The sequence below is a fragment of the Bemisia tabaci genome, chromosome 4, assembly GCF_918797505.1.
Source record: "Bemisia tabaci chromosome 4, PGI_BMITA_v3".
NCBI classification, from domain to species: domain Eukaryota; kingdom Metazoa; phylum Arthropoda; class Insecta; order Hemiptera; family Aleyrodidae; genus Bemisia; species Bemisia tabaci.
Window position 1 is genome coordinate 34,799,149 of NC_092796.1, and position 22,051 is coordinate 34,821,199.

A 22,051-nucleotide genomic window follows, 5' to 3' on the forward strand; every position below is an offset into this window, starting at 1 on the left:
ATCCAACGCTTGATGTAGTAATAATGTATCCAGAACGAATAAACTCAGCAAAAAGTATACAAAATGCCATTAGACCCCCTATATCGCATGCACAGGTTGTTCAGTTTCTGCGTACAGAGAAAATCCCATTGCCTGTTTTTCCTCGATGACGCCCTTTCCATGGATATTTCACAAAAAACAATCTCTATACCAAAAGCGTAGCATCGTTTTTAAAAAAAAAAAAAAAAAAAAAAATATCGTGACGCAAACCAAATACAATCATAGTCAAATGTGCTTGCTCCAGTCCGCAAAAAAATCCCAAACGCAAAAACCGATGATTCTTTCTAAAACCATTTTCTCAGGTAGAGTTTTTGTCACTTTTCACCATTCAATTCAGTCATTCTGAGCAGAGCAAAAATAATTACAAATCCCACCTCACATTTCGCCGTCTCCCGGACGGAAGAACGTACTTAACTCCATTCCAAGGTAGACAAATTGACTCAAACAACTCATTAATTTTACAACAACGTATCTGTGCAATTTTTATCCAAAATTTGTCTAATTTTTGGATGAAATCTGACGAAAAATCAGAGAAATTTTCAGTTAGGAATGTCCAAGATTCTCCTGGTTAATAAGCAATTTGTGAGGGGAAATTTGGCAACATTGAAATGGGGTTACGTTCTATCATAAGGGAAACTACGATTTGAGTGGACATACTACTACAAATCTGCGGTGTCAATCATTGCACCTCCAGGGTTGAAGTTCGATGTAATCTTCGAATTAGTTTTTTGACTTGTAGATGAGAAACCGGAATTTGTTATAGACGTAGTGTCAACAGAAATGGAATCTTTGGGTGTACATAGAAGTATGGGTAAATGGATATATATGAAGGTACGCTCGGGTAAAGCAGTCTCTGGAAACTGTGGAAAACATAGTAATGACGCATATTGTGTCAAATGGCATTTGAAAATAATTGGCTTCACTACACGGGTTGTAAAATATCGAATATGAACGCACGCAAATATATATTCTGGAGATGCGTAAAATCGACAGTGAAACTACCAAACCACGTATATCCTTTTGCGACGCTGTAGGCTTCCTGTCATACTTAATTTTTAAAACAGAAAACTACTCGACGTCAGTTCTTTCAGTTCCGTATTTTCTTTTCTCTGTGCGAAAAAAACTTTGTGAAAATTTCAAGAAATGATATTGATTTGTTCTCCTTCAAGAAAATGAATTAGGGCGGAAATTTTTAAACACTGCAAACGAGTTACGCGGTCTGGTAGTAGCTCGAGTGCGAACGTTTTCCAGTGTGAAAATACTTAAAAAACTTCAACTTTACTCAGATAGAGTACTAACTTTTGCACCTTTAAAGTTCACTCTAAAATAGCAGTGCGAGTTTGCATGCCAATTGCGACATCATTCAGTCACGCACATCAAGTTCATTACTTTGGATATATAATTATCATTAAGAATGGAAACGAGTTGAAAAATAAAGAAAAACTTAGAGTAATATCACTTAGTTTTTTTTTAGTAAAAAGAAAAAAAACCCGCTTCCAACAGTTAAAAACGCGAAAATCGCTCAATTAATTTTTTTGGTAAAAATTGTGAAAACTAGTAACCTATAACACATGCCAATTTTATAGAGATGATTTTTTGCAAATGAGTTACCCGAATTCAAAAATATTTCGAGTAACCCCGAAACCCGATTCTCTGCAGCTTAAGTCAGAGACAAGAGACCCACCACTGGCCTCCTAGCGACAGGTGGAAGATTTTACTTTCGGGGATTCAACAGTTCCTTATGGACAATTATTAGGGAGCAACAGTCATCACCTCAATTTCGGCTGTTGACCTACCTACATGGTCAATGATGAGCTTCGGGTGACGTCATGAGCCAAACAAGTTTCGCAAACTTCGACCATTTTCGACTTGTTTGCGAAACGAAACTGCCAACACGTTGTTAAACATCAACCATGTAGGTAAGTCAACAGTAGAATGCTGAAGTCCCGAAAGTAAAAGCTTCCACAATGGCCAAGATACTAGTGGAGGGTCTCTTGTCTCTGGCTTAAGTCCACTTCATGTGAAAATGTAAATATCAACAAGCCGTTTGATAAAATCCCGTCTCGTCACGTGTGTTTTGACGGGATGGCATCGGCCATCTTCTATACTATAAGCTCCGAGACCTCCTAATTTTGCGAAACTGGTAACGCTTAGTTCCAGCGTTCTACCGGGCCGATTTTCATGATTTTTGCGGCTATCGACGGGAAATGGTCTCTAGATAAGCCAACTCTTTTCAGATTTTCAAAATATGGCCCAGGTTTTTTTATATTACGTGGTAAAGTTGCGAATTCTCCCATTTAAACAATGTAAATTTATACTTTTTGTCATAGTTCGTTTGAGCGTTCTACCAGGCCGATTTCCATGATTTTTGCGTAAATCGACAGGTAATAGGCCCTAGATGAGCCCGCTGCAATCAGATTTTGGAAAAAGGACCCAGGTTTTTTTAAAATCACGTTATAAAAGTGAGTGAGTTTACAGAATGCTCCGGCACTGCTACCGCTATGCGCGGGAGGATGCGCAGTGGTCGAGGAGGTTGCGCAGTAGCTGTGTAGCCTGCGCATCAGCTCTACACTTATCTACACAAGATTCGCACAGGGAACTTCGTCTCGTACGGTGGCCGAGTCGTTTAAGACGTCGAATGCGTTCTTCTTTAACTCGGTGTGGGTTCGATCCCCGACTTATAAAATCTTCATTATCGCCTGGCTATCATTATTCATTGTTTTACTGCAATATTTCATCAAGCAGTCATTCCAAAACGCGTCCTTTTGATTTTGAAGTAATTTTAAGTAAAGTTTAAAATTAAAGTATACCTCATATCGTAATTGTTTAGGGGAAAAATAAAACTAACACTGATAGGAGGATAAATATAGGGCCGCGAAGCGGCCCATTAATGGCGCGGAGCGCCTTCAGGGGGTTGGGCCGCGTAGCGGCCAGGGGGCGTAGCCCCCTAGTGTTGAATATTGCGTAGCCCGTAGCATCCTTGTCCGCAAGGGTTGAATGGAACGACTCCTCTCACGAAATGCTCACCTGCGCCGGTGTATCTTTGTTGAAGCAGGAAGTTTAAAAACGCATATGCATATTGTCGCCCGGCTGGCATAAGGGCGTAACTGCAAAGCGAGATGAGCCGTGAAAATCATTGAACCGTAAGGACGACAGGGTTCATCGCGAAGTGTGTCAGCCAAAATGGACCACTAGACAAGGTAAGAATTTAAGCAATCTGATACATGGTTCTTAACCAGAATTTCACGTCGAACACAATTCGCACAACAAAAATTACTGAAACCAACTCCTAACGAAGATATTAACGTTTTTATCTCACATTGGTTACGAGGAATTTGAACTGCCCGCTCAGAAGAAACTCAAAGCTCTACCGTGAGTCAAATCGCGCACTACAACGGTTTCAACAATAAGCTTCTCAATCGAGAAATGTTCATTTCCCACCATGTGTTGTTCAAACTATAAGCAATTTGCTACTGCTGAGCCAAGGCGTCAAGATTGAGGTTGCCAGATTTTTATATAGCAGAGACTGCCATGATAACGTTTAGCGCACGATGTGAATCACGCAGAGCATTGAGTTTTCATGAGCGGGTGGTTTGAATTCACGCATCAGGAATCATTATATATTTACGTAAGGAGCTAATTTTGGCAATTGCGCATCGTGTTTTACGTGAAATTTTAGTTACGAAACACGTATCAGAATGCTGAAATGGGTACCTTGTCTAGTGGTCCATTGTGAAATTCTAGGCGTATTTTAGACTTTCTCGATGCGCTCATCGTGATTTTCTGGCCATTTACTATTGTGAACTCTTAGTTATGCACTGTTTGAAGTTTGTGACAGGTCCATTGCTCGCACACCCCGGAAGGCACGTTGCATATCCGGCGAAATTGAAGGCGAATTTTGTATGGACGATATCAACTAGTAGGTAACTAAGGCCCGAGAAGTAACGTGGATTGGTCAAAAACGGCATGAAGCTCCGACTAATGCGCGGTACATAAATTAAACTTCGCAGATCTGAATTAACTGCTTGCCAGTTGATACTCTCTCTCAATCAGAGTGTTCAAACCAGACCTTTCAGATCCGGTCTGATATGAAACTTCATCACGCGTTCCGCTCATCGCCATTTTCGTGCAATTTCTCGCTTGTCATAACCATTCTTTCCGCTCCGCTAAAATTCGGGAACATTCTCATTGCTCCAGCGAGCGTTGATTGGCATCAAAACGGCTTAGACAGAAGATGTCTCTCCCCCCAATCGGATTTCACATTTTGTAATAAGAACCGCTATTCTTCGATCGTCTATTAAACTAATTGGACGCATTTCTGCCAAACGGAACTATGTGCATTATGACGTGACCTCTGTTATGCATATATTCCTATGGGTCTCGGGGTTCATGTCGTAATGTGAATGAACTATATCACAGAACTATGTGCATTATGACGTGAGGTCTGTTATGCATATATTCTTATGGGTCTCGCGGCTCGGCTCATGTCTTAATGCGCATAGTTCTGTTTAACAGAAATACGTCCAATTATTTGAATACGGACATTCGACATTTCTAAAAGCAATCAGACATTTTGGCTCGTTATTGCAAAATAAAGTCAAAATTGCCCTCTTTGAAACTCGCATCGGTCGGTCTTTGCCATCCTTTGCACGCAGTTAAACCAGTGGCGTATGGCTTGCTTTGCGATTAATCGTTTTTAAACCTAGAGAAAAGGATCGATAAACAAGGTGTTCGCAACGAACACCTTAATAATCCATTCTTCACCATAGCCTGAAAGGAGGAAAGATCGATAGTCGATCATTCACGCCTCGTCACTGAGTTTAACGTCATTACGCAAGTTTTATTAATAAGCATCAAATAAACGCACAACGCACCCACATTGTGTTGAAATGAGAAGTAGAGCATAAAGCGTCCCAAACATGCAGTTAGTATTTTCTTTTTTTGGGGAGGGGGGTCACACTTGCTAAATCTTCGGGTTAAAAATTTGCACCCTCGCTCAGTGAATTAAGTCAATCAGAGAGGTCGGACATGAAATTTTTGACTCAAACTGCAAATTTTGATGTTTATTTCGTCGTATTTTAAATTTCAAGGGGTGCCTCTAGCAGAAAATTTTACAAGAAACCAATGGAACCACTTTTAGAACCTTAAAGTTTTGTATAAACGGAGTAATAAGCGTTTAAAGTTTACAAATGTTGTCCGACTTCTCCTATGGACTCGATCCACTGTGCCTTGTTAAAACAGGCAGACAGGAGTCGCCATGATCGCAAACTTCCTTTCATACTTTATTTTTTCGTCGCAAAACTAGTCAACGTGATTTCCTAAAAAATTCCTCGATGTTTTCCCTCTATTAGCAGAATATTTTCTGTAAACTTGAAACTTTAGAGGTTGCTTGCTTCTCCTTGCAATACTTAGGTGGGAGCAGAAACTTTGAAACACCGCAAAGGAGGTACGTAAACTCGCACTTCGACCATCGATATGAAGCTTTGCAAACTCGCATATCGATCGTTATGGCATTTCGACCGATGCATTTTTTGTCACCTCGAAAAGCACCTCTCAAACACATCCCGATTGGCCAGTGACGTTGGATGAGCTTTCGAGAGCAATCGCACTTTTCAGCACGACATCAGTTCGGAATGAGTCAGACTTAAAACCCGGCTGTCAGCAGGGAGAGCATTTAATGGTTTTGTGTGCTCTTTTATATATTTTTTATTATCCGCGGAAGAGACGGATAAAAAATAGGCCGGAGTGCCTCGTTAAGTCCCCGCACTCCCACAATAACGGTCCAGTCTTGACAATAGGATGTGAGCTTCCGCAGCGGAATTTCCATCACTCGGAACATGAGAATGAACTTTCGCAGCAAAAGCTGCCTGATAGGCAGCATCGTGACCGTGATCGTGGCGGGCATATCCCTGGTCAACGCCATGCCGGACGTCAGCGATGGTCAAAACCGCTTAAACGACGCTGATAATGAAGATACCAAAAGTGACACGGCCGATATTGAAGAAGGCCTGGGCAAGATCAGCATTAAACGTGCAATTGAGGAAGATCAGAAGAAAATCCTCGCTCAGGATAGCAGAAATGGAGTGTTGGTGGATATTATACAGGTGCCGTATGACAACAGGAGTGATAATATGCCTGCTGGAAAAGGGGATAAAGAAATTTCTCTCAAAAAGGATTTTACTGATGTAGAAGGAAGCTCGGGTAATCGCATCGGAACGAGAATGCTTTGTCCAGGTAAATAACCGTTCCTCTAATCGAATTTATGATTGTTTTATTGTTGCACAAGTGGTCTGAATATTTTAAAAAGAACACTTAGTTCTGTAAATAACGTCTCGTTAATTACGATAAAAAAAGAAGAAAAAATTGGAACAGGTTCTGAATGGAATAAGTCAAAATTGGAGGAACTTATAGAATGACACATTTTTTGATGTGCTGTTATACCGGTTTGCCTCGCAACCAGCAGTTACTAACACAGCAGCAGTGTGGTGTAGCTCTTGCTACGCAAAACTCATGACAATGAGCTAAATATGTACTCCTTCAACCATATTTGATTTATTTCTTCTTTTTATATGCTTATCAATGATTCACACTCGATTATTGCAAAAACTTCCGAATTTCGTAACAAATACTCGGTAAAATCACTCATTTTTCCGGGGTATGTTTGAAGGGAATTTGCCGCAATTTCTCAAAAATCCCTTTCTCTTTGTATTAATGTTACTGTGATCTCGGCAATATTTCACTGAAAAAAAAAAAGATTGGTAGAATTTACCATTCCTTCACGCTGTATTTCACACAGCGTCACACAGAGTCAATTCTTCCAGAAAAAAGGTAAACGTTACTACATACTGGTACAGGTAACCATTCCTCTGGCAGAATAGACTTTGAATTCACGCTGTGTAAAATACAACGTTAAGGAATGGTAAGTTCTACCAATCTTTTTTTTCTTTCATTGTACCAACTTTTCCTCCGACACCGTAAAGTTTTACCGTATTAAATAGGAAATCGATGCCCTGGTAAAAATTGGCAGTAGAATCTGTGTTCCAAAATACCATAGACCTAAAGCCGGTTGTAAGATTTCCAATAGATTCTATAGCCGGCAACACAATTTCGTATAGCCTTTTATAGCCGATGGCGATTAAGCAACAGCCTGGCGATAAAGTGTATGCTAAACGTTACTAATTACGGATGCTAGGACTAAGTGAGTTTTTGGACTACCGCTCTCTTTTTGAGCCGTAGTATCTTGATTTATTTTGCGAAGAAAGCTCCGTACTTTTGAAGGATGCCTGCCATTCCTAATATGTTGGAGCGCCTTCACTTTCGTAAGATACTGTGCAATACCTCTAGTGCAATACCTATAACATGGATACTTCACGCATTGTGCAATGCGTGAAGTATCCCTGTTAGGTTTGTAGGCGCCAGTGCGCCGCCGCTCCGCTTTGTGTTAGGCTCTAATATTTAATCTCGTGGAGTCAGCGTTTTTCAACTCATGACTTTGAAATGTTTGCACACTCTGTATGGATTATTCTCATTTTAATTGATGAAAAAAAATATGTAGTAAAGGAAAACATAATGTGCGTTTTGTAAATATTAAGGTGGTTCCGTATCAAACTTAATGATTTCCAAAGCACACAAATTTCTACACAATTTCTTATAGCCTTTTATAATCGATGGCGAAAAAGCAACAGCCATGCGATAAAGTGTAAAGCCCGGCGATAGGAACTATAGCCCGGCTGCATAATTTTTTATCGCTTCGTATAGCCCGGCCGTATGATTTTCTCCGCATTCTACAGCCAGCTATATGATTTTCTGTAGCCTTCTATTGCCGGCTATAAGAATTCCTATGGTATTTTGAAACGCAGCTCTTATCGCCAATTTTTACCAGGGGAGGCTTTAGCAAGGTCATTTGACATTTGCATTTTTTTTTACAAGTTTCCAGGAGCCAGCTTGATGTCTCGACTCCCAACCTAGAAGACCAGCGATCGAATTCTGAGTGCGCTCTTCTAGATTGGCTACCTTCATCACGGCTGCCCTTTCTTGCTGCTAAGGAAAAACGTCGTATGAGCCTCCAGACGTTGCCATATCTCTTTCAAAAAAAATTAATTTACGGTGGAAATGGTAAATATTTTTCATCGAAATTTTCAGAAAAATGGTTCGAAATGTAATCTAAAAGATCTGAACATTTCAAGGAAAAATAGTCATAACATTCCTCAAAAATAAACACTTCATTTGGTAGAAATTTGGCATCTCTCGAATGTTCAGACGACGTTTTTTCTTAGCGCCGCAGCATGGGTGGCTCATACGCCTAGAAGCCGTTGACCATCTTCAAACTTCCTTTGAAGCAAGGAGCGACCGGCTGGATGTCCGCAGGATTGTTAAATCTGTGATAGTTAATAAGTCCCCCATACGAAAATATCTGTACACCATTTGTCAATAAATGCAGATTTTAAACGAATCAATGAAATCAGTGTGAGGAAGGTAGGCGATTTGCAATGCAAAGAAAGTTGCAACTTATTTCAATTTTACTGCAATACATTTTATTACAAAACCAGTCCATTCAATTAGTAGAATAGGGAAGATACACATAACTTCAATGAAATATCTTTAATTTTACCTTGCAACGTATAATAACCTCTGCGCTACTTGAGTGCAGCAAGGAAAACCGTTTCCTCAATGTCTTGGACCGACTAAAATTATATAGCTGTAACAGTGAAAGTTTCCTTTTTTCAATTTTTATCCCTCTTAACAGTTGCAGAATTAGAATAATTTCGTTTCGTCACCTTGTACGCTTAAGGACCAAAGTAGACCTTCAATAATAAATAAATTGTAGGACAGGGTGTATCTTTCTAAATAATTTTCGGCCTGAATATAGACTCTGAAATAGTGGCTCGCACAAGCGAAAGATGCTCATTTTATTTAGAAAGTCATTTAACATTCGCCCAAGTCAAGGGATAACTCGCTAATATTGTAAAGCAGAGTCATAATTTCTAATGAAATGTGTGCGCCAAAAACTAACTAAAAACTTGTGAATAACCAAAGTTCAATGATTGAAGGTAAGAATGTCGCGAATAAATATCTAAAAAAATAACCAAACTTGGAGAATTAGATGAATTTTTCCTCTTGTAATTACTACATATTATTTTCAGTTTGATCAGTACAACCACAATTTACGGTTTTTGCCGTACATTTTTTTGTGAGCTCTACGTCATACCCCTTGAACAAATATGTCTCTATAGCGCCATTTTTTGTCAATTAAGAAACACATCCAATGACTCTCTCCCCAACTTGCATACGTCCGCGTACTTTTAAAAGCATTTGATACCAAAATTCCAAGTATTCAATGGATGATGCATGAGTTTCCAATTCTTGACGCATCACTCTGCTTACGTGCACTTGTACTGCATGTCAAAATTTTTACATTATGGCAGTATAGTTCATCCAGAATGACGATCATGCATGCGAAAAAAACATTCGATAGCCTGGAGTAAAATCTTCATAGGCACACTGTCAATCAGCTAACACTCAAGGTTTATGACTGATAAAAACGTGAGAATGATGTTAATGATATCCGTGATTGCTATGTACATCCTCCTTCAGTTGTTGAGGGTAGGCACTCTGCGATGTAATATTTTTCTTAGTGTAGTATAGCAATACTATATCATAAATATAGTAGATTCTCCATCAGAGAACATCATCAAGTGTCATCATTATACAGAGAGTAAATTAGGGTTAAATTCACATTTGTCTGTATTTACAAGATTTCCTTTGCCCATTAAAGATTAGAGCTTTACACAAAGAAAAAGTATTGCATGATCAAGAATTAGATCAAGAAGGTCAACTAGCTATTAAGACACACAGTTTAAAGAAGAATTTTTATCACGTCAAGTTGATTTTTTTTTTTTTTTTTTTTTTTTTGGTAGCTCAGGGACTACGTATTATTCAATTGTCAGAAAAATGTAGAGGCTCCCCTTTGGTTGAGATACGTAATATTTTTCAAACAACCACCAGAGGCCAGGTTTTTGTACAGTCGCACAACTGCAATCACAGTTTGATGAAAGATCACAGTTCCTGAAAGTTGGTCCTGCGATGAAAAGGTATCCATAAAGCATCAGTTCAATTCATCCATCGGAGCAATTCTTTTTCTTTCCTTCTTTATGCCACCGGTAGACTTGGAGGTCATCATCCTCATGCAAGAGAATACAATTTTTACGTAGCATTACACTTCAATACCCGTTTTCGTAGTTTTCTTCAAAAATATACGGTGTGGGATAACACTGTGCAATGACTTGGTTCGAAGCTGGTCCGAACGATGAGTCACGTATTCCAACTTTTCATGGTTCTGCAGTCTATCTTCATTCAGCCTGAAGAGAGATTATACGAGCTCCGAGTGAACAAGCACTCCGAGACATGACATCAACGCTTGTGGTTGACCTTTTTTTTCCCCATTCACGAGTGTACGAGACACTTTGTCGGAAAATACGCACAGGAGGTAAACTTTGCGCTAGCGGGGTAGGCAAAATGGAGGAGGCATAAATATCATTGCGAACTGAGTGAGCCTGCCTCAGTTGACCTCCAACGCGAATAAAAATGAGACGCAAAGAAGTGGAGGATTTTAGCAGCGTACTGCGGACCATCCTCCGAGTGATCTTATTGGCCGCCATCGTGGCCGGCATCTCATCGGTCAACGCATCGTCCAATCACGATACGTCGCGAAATCTCTGTGTTGCCCATATTTCATCCATTAGTAGTAGTAAATCGACGATTGATCAGCAGGCCCGCCACAAGGGGGGGGATACTGGGTCCTTGGTACCGGGGCCCGGGCCCTGGAGGGGCCCGTGACGCAGGTGACAAACCACTACGAATTCATGTGTAACCCTAGTCTCGAAGGGAAAAGTGAAAAAATTACCCTAAAAATTCCGCAAAAGGTGAATAAAGTTTCAAAAACACGCTAGGGCACTATAAAATTTTTCTTACTTTTTTAGAAATTTTCAAGATTTTGAGTATATGTAGAATGATATTTTTAATAACTGTGTTTCATTTTCTTCCGTTGTCGGATGCTAAGAGGCTCCTTTCTGGGCATCCTCGACTTCAATGGCTTAACTTCCTTGCCATAGACGTACGAAAGGGGAGTCCAGGGGGGCCCGGCTCCCCATAGAATTGAAAATTATCATCTGCCCCCTCAAAAAAAAATTTATAGATGTTTTGAATGCAACAATTCGAAAGTTTTTGGTGCTGAAAGTAAACAAAAAGGCGTAATTATTCTGCAGAAATTGATGGAAAATCTCCATCATAAGAGCTTCATAATGCGTCCAAATAGATTTAAAATTTCAAAAATTTCCCGAGAGAGGCCCCCCGGACCCCCCCCCCCCCCCCCCCTGTGCTAGGGGCCCGGGCCAGAAAATTGGTACCAGGGCCCGAGATGGGATGTGGCGGGCCTGGATTGATGGCCAAGCTGCAGCAGCAGAGGTAGAAGTGGTCAGTGCCGGTGGCTTCGATGTCTACAGCAGAATGGACCGCTAGACTAATTATTGTAAGTGCGAATGAGAGCATACTGATGATGTTCCCGTCGAAAATCGAAGTATGAAACGATTTACGGAACGAGAATAACGTTAATCAACTCCTAACTAACAATAAGATATTTGAGACATTTTTTGTAGAAAAGACGTATAAAGGATATGTAAGTTCCGAAATGAAAGATGATTAAATTAAAAGCTTATATTTTTGGAACCGCTGCTCCAATTTTAAAAACCTAAAGCTTTTTAGGAAGAACAATTTTTTGTAAATAATTGTGCAAAATTCAGAAGGCATGATGCATGGGCAGCGGCCTCAAGGCACGGAAATGTCTTTCAATAGATACGTCATTTCTTCAGAGATCCGATCAATTAATTCTCGTACTTTCATTCGTATTAAAATGAAATACCTTTGACCGTTTGAAGGAGAACAAAGGAAAATTCAAATAGGTTTTAGATAACCTTATATTTGTTGAAGGAAAGACAAAAAAGACAAAAATTAATGCGCTTCAAGCTTCTCACTGTCTGAGTCACCAGTCGTTTCAACTATAGTGCACCTAAGTGGGACCTTTCAAACACGTCTGCTTGCGGTCCATCATCAATGAATTCAAACAAACAGCGAACGTCTGCTCCTTTAGCTGGTTTCACTGAAAAACCCTTGATTATAAGTTTAAACTTCTTTATCAAATTTTAAACCACTTTTAATTATAGTTTTGAAAATTATTAGCTTAACTTAACTTAAAATTTTAATAAAATATAAATAGATTAACTAAGATATAGCGTGTAGATCCCAAGTAATTTCACGAGCAGGAACGTCGTTCTTCTTCCAATAAGCAATTATTTTAAACTCTAAATCATAGTTTTTAGAGGCTGCGACGAATCCCGTTGGCATCACCTTGATATGGCAGTATTTTTGCAGTTGAAATGACACTTTTTTGCGGGCTTACCTTGAAAACCGGTTGTTAAACAGGTTTTCATTGGTGCTATCCAAAGTTCCTATCCGCACACAAAATTTTAAATAGTTTTTTATCAACCTTTTTTTTTTCTTTCTTTCTTTGGGAACAACATATTACGATTGTCTAACTTAAGTTTCTCTAGCCCACGTTTTACTATTTGAACGGCTCCTTCGGCAAGGCCATTTCTATTTGGAAGATATGCGAGTGCTAAGTGAGGTAAGTCATCAAAGAGTAATGCGTATATGGTAATTGCAACCAATAATAATAGTATTTGAGAAATAAATGATAACTGTACCACTACTTTGGTGTAGTTCCCTCAATAGTGAAAATGTCTGTGTCATTGGGAGATACCTTTAAATAAAAGTACACATGGGACTCAATTATTTTGATAATCACAACCAATATGTTTTCACTGCAAAAAAAGTTACAAGAAAAACCCCGATCTTGTGATTTGTTGAACGTTTTGCGGTTCATGACGCTCGGAAGTCATGTGATTGAAGATAAACAGATTTGATTACTTTTTCCGTGGAAAATTCGTGTTGAAAAAAACAAAAAAACAAAAAACAAAAAATACGAGGCTAGAAGCAAACGTCAAAGCATACGGAATAATTTAAGTTAATGTTTTGAAATGCTTTTAGACGCATGCACTTATATTTTGCCTCATGAAAAAAGTTTCATCACGTCTCTGACATCATAATTGCGCTTACACAGGGTATGCATACTGAGAAACGCGTGTAATTTTTTTACTCGTTCGTGAAAGGAAGATTTCCTGATTCGTCGGGGGAAAAAAGTTATGACACTAGTATCCATAAATGCCATTACGAATCACCCTTCGGAAAAAACCGGAGTGGCTGAAACTGAAAGCACTGTCGCCTACTCTGCCACGCTAAGAAAAAGCACCGTATGAGCTTTCTGACGTTGCCAAATTTCCCATGAAAAATCACGATTTTTTGGGGAATTTTGCAAATATCTTCCCTCCGAATTTTTAGAGAATATTGTTCGTAATTTCATCTGAAGTGTCGGATAATTTCAAAGAAAAATATTCAAAACTTCTTTTCAAAAGTAAAGATTTTTCTTCAGGACTTACGGCAACTCTCGAATGTTCATACGGAGGTTTTTCCCGAACAAGACGTAGGTACCGTAAAGGCACGATTTGCGTCAATGATCAATGATTGATGTATCGCTTCGACTCGGGTGATTCAGAGCGTGGTAAAATTTACCACGTCGGAAATTTTAACCCTAGTCTGACAGAATTAGTTCGTCAGACTCCTTAAATGCATGGATGTATTCAACTGGAATTAGCCTAACCACATCGGACGTTGCCTGATTTCCTCTGATTTTCCATATTTTACACAGAAAACTAAGATACTCTGACACTTTAAATTTTGCGAGTCTATTTTTCAAAACTCAGGGTAAATTCTTAGAAAGTTAAGGGTGTTAAGTATAAAAGTTATCTGTTAAAAGAATAAAATATGCAAGTTTCAGTTTGGTGTCTCTCGAGTGCTGTCAACTCATTCTTGTCATATATTCATGACCACAAAGTCTCCTCCTCAGAGGTTGATTGGTTTGACCAATGTAATTTATATGACAATTTCCACACGTGATTTTGTAGACTAAACCCGATTCCGAATTCTTAGCTTTCAACCTAGACATCAGAAACTCAAGGTTATTGTATTTGGTGTTGACAACATGGCACCCGATCAATCTCAATATTGTACACTGGGAATAAAAACACATTGGATCTAGAGTCCAGACTCTTGAAAACATCGTCAAGAAAAAATACTCTTGATTCAATCGGATTTTTGCCTAAATCAAAAGGAAATCCGCTCAAATTAAGAGGCTTGGTTAAGTAAAACTTCTGGAGCATCCTCCTCTGGGTCATTCGCCTCTGTAACAATCCCTGGAACGTCATCCCCGAAAGGTGGTGCCGGCGCTTCATCGAGAACACTCTACGGATCATCATCTGGATTATTCTTCAGATCAAACTCTGGAGGAAACTATGGAGCGATCTCTATTACAGCGCCCTCTGGTGGAGCGACGTGCAGTCGCGTCTCGTGCAATCATTCGTCTTGCAAACCGTAAAACAACGAAAATTAAACTAGTGAGTGGCTATTTGAGATGAGATTAGGTATAAAATGGGAGTTTAGAGCAATATTTTAAAATGTCTCAAACGTCTTAATACGATCCCTGGGCAACCTATAACGAATCTCCAACATCTTGAAAAACAGAATTTTGTCGTTAAAGTTTTAAAACATCCATCAAAACCTCATATCGATTTCTCAATACGGTATAAACATCTCATCAACAGTTCAATCTAACGGCAATCCTAATGTAAGAATGAGATATTATATGTATGAATTGTCATGCCAAAAAAGAAACTCACCTATTTCAAGATGCTGTCAAGACCAAGCGTTATACTCTTAGCCGCGCTAAAATGCTGTATCTCATAATTGAATTGCGATTGCTTTTAGATTAGACCGTTGATACGATGTTTTTATCGTCTAAGAAGTTCATGGTAAAAGTCATGGAGCCTTAAAACACGTTCATGTCAAGTGAAGTGTTAAGAAGCAATAAGTGCTAAGTTTTAGGATGTTGAGAATCTGTCCTAAGTTGTCTAGGATCCGTTTTAAGATGTTCGAGATGAACTTGAAAAAGTGTCATAGAACCCTATTTTATACTTTACTAATGAATCAATATGAGTCTTGCCACTTGCGCGCTAGTCACTCAGCCTCTTCAAATTATTGGCCGCTTAGCATCTGCAGTTTTTAAAAGAAACACATATTTTAGATGAAAACGAAGAATACTCCTGTCGGAAAACAAAGTTGTCTATGTAATATATATTTTCAATGAGCTTAAATGTTGTCTAAGCAGTTCAATTACGCACAGTGTTTTTAAGAAAGAGCAGCCTCCCCCTCTTCTTCTCAAGAAATTTGTTTTAGAACCCAAATAATCCCTTCTCCTAAATTTTTGAAACACATCAATTAACTCGACCCAGATTATTTCGTTCCAAAAGATAAGTGCCTATCTTTCATTAAATTTGTTGTTTGTGTTGCACCCTCCCTCTATTTGTCGAAACTCCCTCAGTTTTTCTCCCCTTTTGAACATTTTTCTTGGAGGTATCTTCTGATTAAAGTTGTCAAAATCAAACCGCGCGGTGCTGGTGTTGTGATCAAGAATGGAAATGAAGCGTTTTAAGATTAATTGAACACAATTTAACTTTTTCTAGAAACCTATGTGCGAAGTAAGCTTCACTCAAATCAGAGGCGGACTGACTCTTTGAAGCGGCCCAGAAAATTGCCCCCCCCCCCCACCCCTTTTAGGATTTTGCAACATTAGCCATAGGCGTACCTAGGTCATTTTGCAGAAATTTCCGTCATCTTTAAGTGAATGTGACACTAAGAATATATCTCCCTGGAAATTGTGTCATATTTGTGATTTAAAAAAAAAAAAAAAAAAAAAAAAAAAAAAAAAAACCACTTGCTCTCCCTGGAAGTTACCTCGGTTCGACGTTTTCCGGGCGATAGAGTGTAACAGCATTCCAAATCGAAAAATTTCCACTCGTAAATTATATTTTCTCCGTAAAGAATACCTACAGGATTGTGCAATCCTGTGATCCTAGGATTGCAACCTCGCAGTGTGCACTGTTCGGAAATGGTGCACACCACGATAGGTTTGACATCAAGAAAATACGAGTTTTCAACGACCTTAGCGCGCACCGTAGTATACGCGCAATGCATGAAGTATCCTGCAGACTTGTAAGGCACCACTATGCGCCGCCGCGCGCTCCGTGCTGTACGCGCAATGCATGAAGTATCCTGCGGTCCTGTAAGGCGCTACTATGCATTGCTCGCCGTGGCATTGCGCGTCAGGCACGAGTCGGCCGCTTTTGTTGGACGCGATTACTCAAACTTGCTGCATCTCAGGTTTCCAACCTATGATTTTGAAGTTTTTGCCCAGTTTGTTGGAATTATTGTCATTTCAAACGATAAAATATTACATGAAACCCAAATAATTTTCCTCTCCTAATTTACATACTTTTATAAATATTACCAAACAGTTTGGTCTCTTTTAGTTTTCGCGACCAACAATTTTCATCTTCTCGAGAATTTTCGAGGGACCGATCTGAGTTTGAGCCGCTGGCTATATCTTAGAACTTAGAACCCACTCATTCTCTATGGTGTCTCTTCTAAGATGAAAAGTACTCAAGAGCCCTTTTCATCACCCAGTGTCCTCTTTTTATCTTTGGTCCCCTTCTTTTTTTCTTTCTTCTTCCCTCTCGTTTCTTTCTTTTTTTCCCCCTTGTCCGGCCCACCGGAAGCTTCCCTAATTCCCAGTGAGCCAGTCCGCCTCTGATTCAAATAGATAAAAATGAATCGGCAAAAATAAAAATTTCGGGATGGATAATTTGCGATGGAGGTGGTTGTCTGTTTTAAAATTTTAATAATCTGAACTGATGAACTAAAACTTAAACAAAAATGAATGGACTTAAAGGTTTTCATTACAAATTGTATAATTTTCTTCGCTTCTCATTAACATCAGTCCTCCATAAAAATGTCCAAAGCTTCACCATTAAAGTGTCAGGATAAAAAGAGCTGAACCCTAAATGGAATTCGTAATGAACGATGAAAAAAGTTAGTGAAAAAAGACACGCATCCATTTTCATTTCCAGGAAATCCGTGAAATAATATGAACTTTGACCTCCACATTTTTCAAATCGAATCATACTAACCCTTACTCTTATTTTGAACTTAAGCTAAAAGAGAAAGTCATCGAGCCAGAAAATATTTTATATATATTGCCGCTTGCCGACTGATAGAAAAATATGACTTGCGTGCATTTATGATCGTTAAGTTCCTAGTATAAAAAAATCAATAATGTCTTCATTTTGTACAAGAGAATCAGAAAAATGGAAGTGCTTGATTGCACTGAGCCAGCAGATGTGAATAGAATTGTATGATTTCATTTGCGTTTTGTAAAGTTGCACAATGTTTCTCTCTTTTAGCCTGCCTTGAAAAAAGTTTGACAAAATTTTGAATTTGTTTAATTTTGTCGACAATTAAATGAAAATTCGATTGTGACATCTCAGCGGCAAATCTTGGAACAAAACCAAATAAAACCTTCAACTACAGATATTATCACAACGACTCGTAGGAAGTCTGCGTGATCATTTCTTCAAATGCCACAAAAGATTTCTCAATTTCATATTTAAAAAACAACTTCCAAGCATATGTGAGAACTTGCAACTGAAATTCCAAATGATTAGAGAGGAGAGAAGGCTGAAGACAACGAATTTGACGGATTGCAGAAATAAAACTGAATCCCCTCTAGATTATGTAAGAATTATTTATCGCATCAGCGTAATTTGCTTTTGAAAAAAAATCATGTTTTTTATGGATATTATGAAAGTCTTCTACTTACATGGCGACGGTTTTAGGGAGAAAACTGCACGGTAAATCAAAGGCGGGCCGCAAGTTATATTTCTTACCTGAAACACATAAATCACAATTTAGTCACGGCAGTATTTGGTAGTTAAGTTGGGTTGCGAACTTCAGCTGTTGCGTATTGACGTACGTCTAGGCCGGATGCAATGACGTCCTACCATTTGGTAGTGATTAAAGAGTAGTATCATTCTCAATTGCAGGGAATTTTTAAGCAATCAAGTATGAACGCCGTGAGCATACATGTAGTGTTACGATCTTATTCTGTCACAGAGAGGAGCTTAAATGAAAAAATAAATTGCTGATATAGCGCGAGGGTAGAGGAGATCGCGAGCCATTAGCAATTCCTGAAAGTTATAGCGGCTTTGTTTTCTTCTCGGTAAAAATGCATTCAAAACAATTTATTCTAGTTGACTGGATTCTTCGACCCAAGTAGCAGAGTACATCGGAAATATTTAAATACAATTGAGATTATTGCAATAAAATTTAAATGTATTTACCATGCAATTGGTTTTTTTTTTTACCTCGCATAGTCAATAAACGGTGATTTTAAACAATCAATGAAACGAATTCCACGAATCAGAGAGACAGGCAATCTGGCAATGTGCAATGCAATGAATAATTGCAGCTTCTTTAAAAATTTCAAGAAGCTGGAATTGGGAGTGCTCCTTTGATCAGTATAGGCAAAACACACACAGCTTACTGATGCAGTAGCAAGAATTCCACTATGTAACTGATATTTCTTGGAAACTGTGGTACTTGGAATATCATGCTTTAGTTGAAATTTGGGGGTTCTCGGTGCTAATTAGTAGGGCACGTGGCATGGAACGATAAAATCATATGAATGATTGGAAATTTCTGTGATGTATATTTAATGAATCACGAAGGCGTGGAACTTAGAATACCATCAACATTTATTTCAAGGACTGTGTAGGTATGCAATTTGCGCTTAGAAATACTAAATGCTGTATTTTTTCTTATATTTTTGCCATTTATGAATCTCAGCCCTTCCTTCAATCAAAAAAAGCGCATTAACTCTTTCGTCCTGCAATATTACATTGACTGGCTCCGCAAAGGTACTCGTATAGGTTATCCGATGTAGACCGTTTAGTCCCTGTAACTATGTGCATACTCAAAGGTAACGCCTAGGAACAGTTCGTCGACGAATGACATCGGTAACCAAGGGTTGTGTCCTCAATCGTTCCTACAACAGATTTTTTCCTTAGAGGACCTTATTTGGTTTACATTGTGATTAAAGAGATGTTAGGAAGTCTTCAAAATAGCATCTTTAAAAGAACATGTCTTGCCAACCTCTGGTACAATTCAGCGGTATAATTTTGGAAATTGATCGTTGCAAGCGTTTACAATAATTTTCCATTCCAGAAAACGAAAACACGAAATACGAGGAAAAAAGTTGTAATAATTTTAACTAACTTTGAAGGACTGTGCAAAAATACTTTAAAATCTAAAAAACTCACAAATATTTTCCCTCGTATTTTGTATTTTTCGTAGTGTTAAATCGTTGTAATTTTCTTCAAGGACCTGCAATTTTTAATTTGTATTACTGAATTTTACTCGAACTGGTGTACAAAAATTGTCTCTTTTATGATGTCATGTCAAGGTTCCCTTGGACCTCCCTTAAATACTACGTTAACCATGATTCCAAAGAGAGAGAGAGCTGTGCGGCCCTGAATGTAATCCCTAAACATGTGACTTTGTGGAGAAGGTCAACTAAATTGGACGCTTTTAAATCAAGAAAAGCTAAAGCCATTCCGACATGAGCCCTCAGATCCATTAGAATACATGCATGATAGGGCTCAAGTCATGATGGATGCAGCTCCTTTTGATTTAAGTACGTCCAATTGAAGGGCGAGAGTTCACGCCCTGTTTTGCGTGTTCTTTTTCCTTTGTGTGAATAAAGAGTTGCGAAAATTATTCTAATAATGTCTGAAAACAGAATTGGAGGGATTTTAATGATTAAATACTACGGGACTTAAACTGTGCGCAAATTGGACCATCAGACAAATTTGACCATTGGATCAAAAATCGCAAAAATCCGGACAGATTTCTCGTGACTTTTCACGATTGCACATTTCATAAATTTTACTGCCCTGGTGGCAACATGTGTATGACTTAGCTTTTTCAAGCGACGATGGTTACGCCAAAAAAATTAATTTTAAATTTTTTGGTTCATTTTCGTATCCACGAAAAACTTACTTAAAAAAAAGAACAAAAAGAACGTATTTGGGACCGCAAACATTCACAAATTCATAATCTGGAAGCCCAGCCTTCTGACGCACTCGTTTTCCTAAAGTGCAAAGGTAGGTTTTAAGTCTCTTAATGACGTAAACAGACAACCTTTCGCACATATGCGTGTACGTAACAAAAGTTATTTCAGTACATTCGTGAACAACCTTCCAAAATTAGTATTTCTCAAAATACATGTTGAGTTAAATATCGTTGCGTCCATAGAAAATCTCCCCCATTTCACTCGCTCGTGAGGTTACGCAAGTTGGGAACAAAATTTCGAATGAGGATTCGCCCGACGCACGGTTTTCCTCGAATGTCGCATCGCGGTGACAAAAAGCGGATGATTGGGTGACGCAATTATAAAGGTAAAAACGCAGTTGGGAACTCGCGAAAAAGCACTTTAAAAGCCTGATGTCAACGTGCTTAAAGCCGAGGGGCATGAACGAGGGGAAAACGAAAATCGTCTGTTGCCAAGTTTTCCGTTGACCGCAATGCTGAAGACTTGCTTGTGCTTTTCACGTTATAACCGCCTGAAAATTACTGTTACCAAGTGAAATCTTGCGATTTTCCTGGGAAAAGAAAGCACTTTTTGTTACGTAGGTTGGATTTTCCGTCGATGAAAATCCATGCATGATGAAACAGACCTAGTTCTTTTATTTTTTACTGCGACCCATCCCTCGCACCGACCTCTAAACTTTTTGAACTTTTTTTGAAGTTGAGTTGAAAGATGAAAGTGTTCAGCTTTTCCACTCATGCAACCGAAAAACTCGTCTGCTTGAATGGAGCTTGAATAAGGAACTAAAATTTTTAGCTCATTTTACAAAAAACGTAAGTGCTAATGAGAATGGTTGAGAATAATGAGAATTGGTGGTTTCTTAATGCAAAATGTAGTGTAATTTTAGGCTCTACATATTATATGTAATGATCCACGGAGCCTCAGCTCATGATAGTGGTTGAAAAAGTTTGCAAGTATGATTTTTTGATAAGGAGGAGTATCGTCATTGTTCATCATTTCGGTTTTCCCGAACCTGATCTAAGAACCGGACTCTCAGTCTTTAACACATAGAACAATTTCTGTGGAAATTCACAAAAAGATTGCTACTTCTTCCTCAGATCAAAAAACATTCAGCACGATCCATTACTCGTAACCGTCTCTCGCGAATATATTTTCTGAAGATATTAAGACAGTCAAAATTATCAATTTGAGACTTAATACATTCTTTAATGCTAGGATTTTATTTTTCAATCTCACAATTGATTGAAAGTCACGGAAAAAAGTATGATAATTTCAACGATATTTTCGGCTGATTTTGTCGCCAGCAAGAGGCACGGTTGATTCAAGTATACAATGCCGCCAAACTCTTCGGGTTGGGGCAACTACCTAAGCCTCTAACTGACAACAAAATCAGACTGGAATATACAGAGTGATCCAAAAATTCTGCATCACAAACACTTAGCATCACCACTGTAACTTTTGAACTTTAGATAGGGATTTGAAATTTTGTGAGGCCCCCTATGTTGAGGGCAACAACTTTGGGAAAACCCAAAAGTTCAAAGCAACCATTCTGAAAAGGGAGCATTAGGGCATCTTGGATTTCGTCGGTGGCGTATAAAGTAGGTCCAGAGGTTTATTTGCTATTAATTATCTTGAAAATTCTGTATTTTATGGATAGAATCAATCTATATGAAGCGTTTGAAATTTTCTTTCGAGTTGAACTAAGCCAAAAAACGGGCATTGTCGTCAGTTTTTCTCATTTTAAATTTCGAATATTGCCGGTGAAAATTGCCGCTATGTTGTACCCACCTACGTCAAGGCGTAAAAAAGCCTTCAAACACTGGAAAAAAACACATTGGATCTAGA

The 22,051-nt window shown here is 38.7% G+C and overlaps 1 protein-coding gene across 1 annotated transcript in view; it reads right to left on the reverse strand.

Moving 5' to 3' along the window:
* The window catches only part of LOC109038250 (uncharacterized), a 250,480-nt gene that overhangs the window by 138,631 nt on the left and 89,798 nt on the right, over nt 1-22,051 (reverse strand). The window lies entirely within an intron of this gene.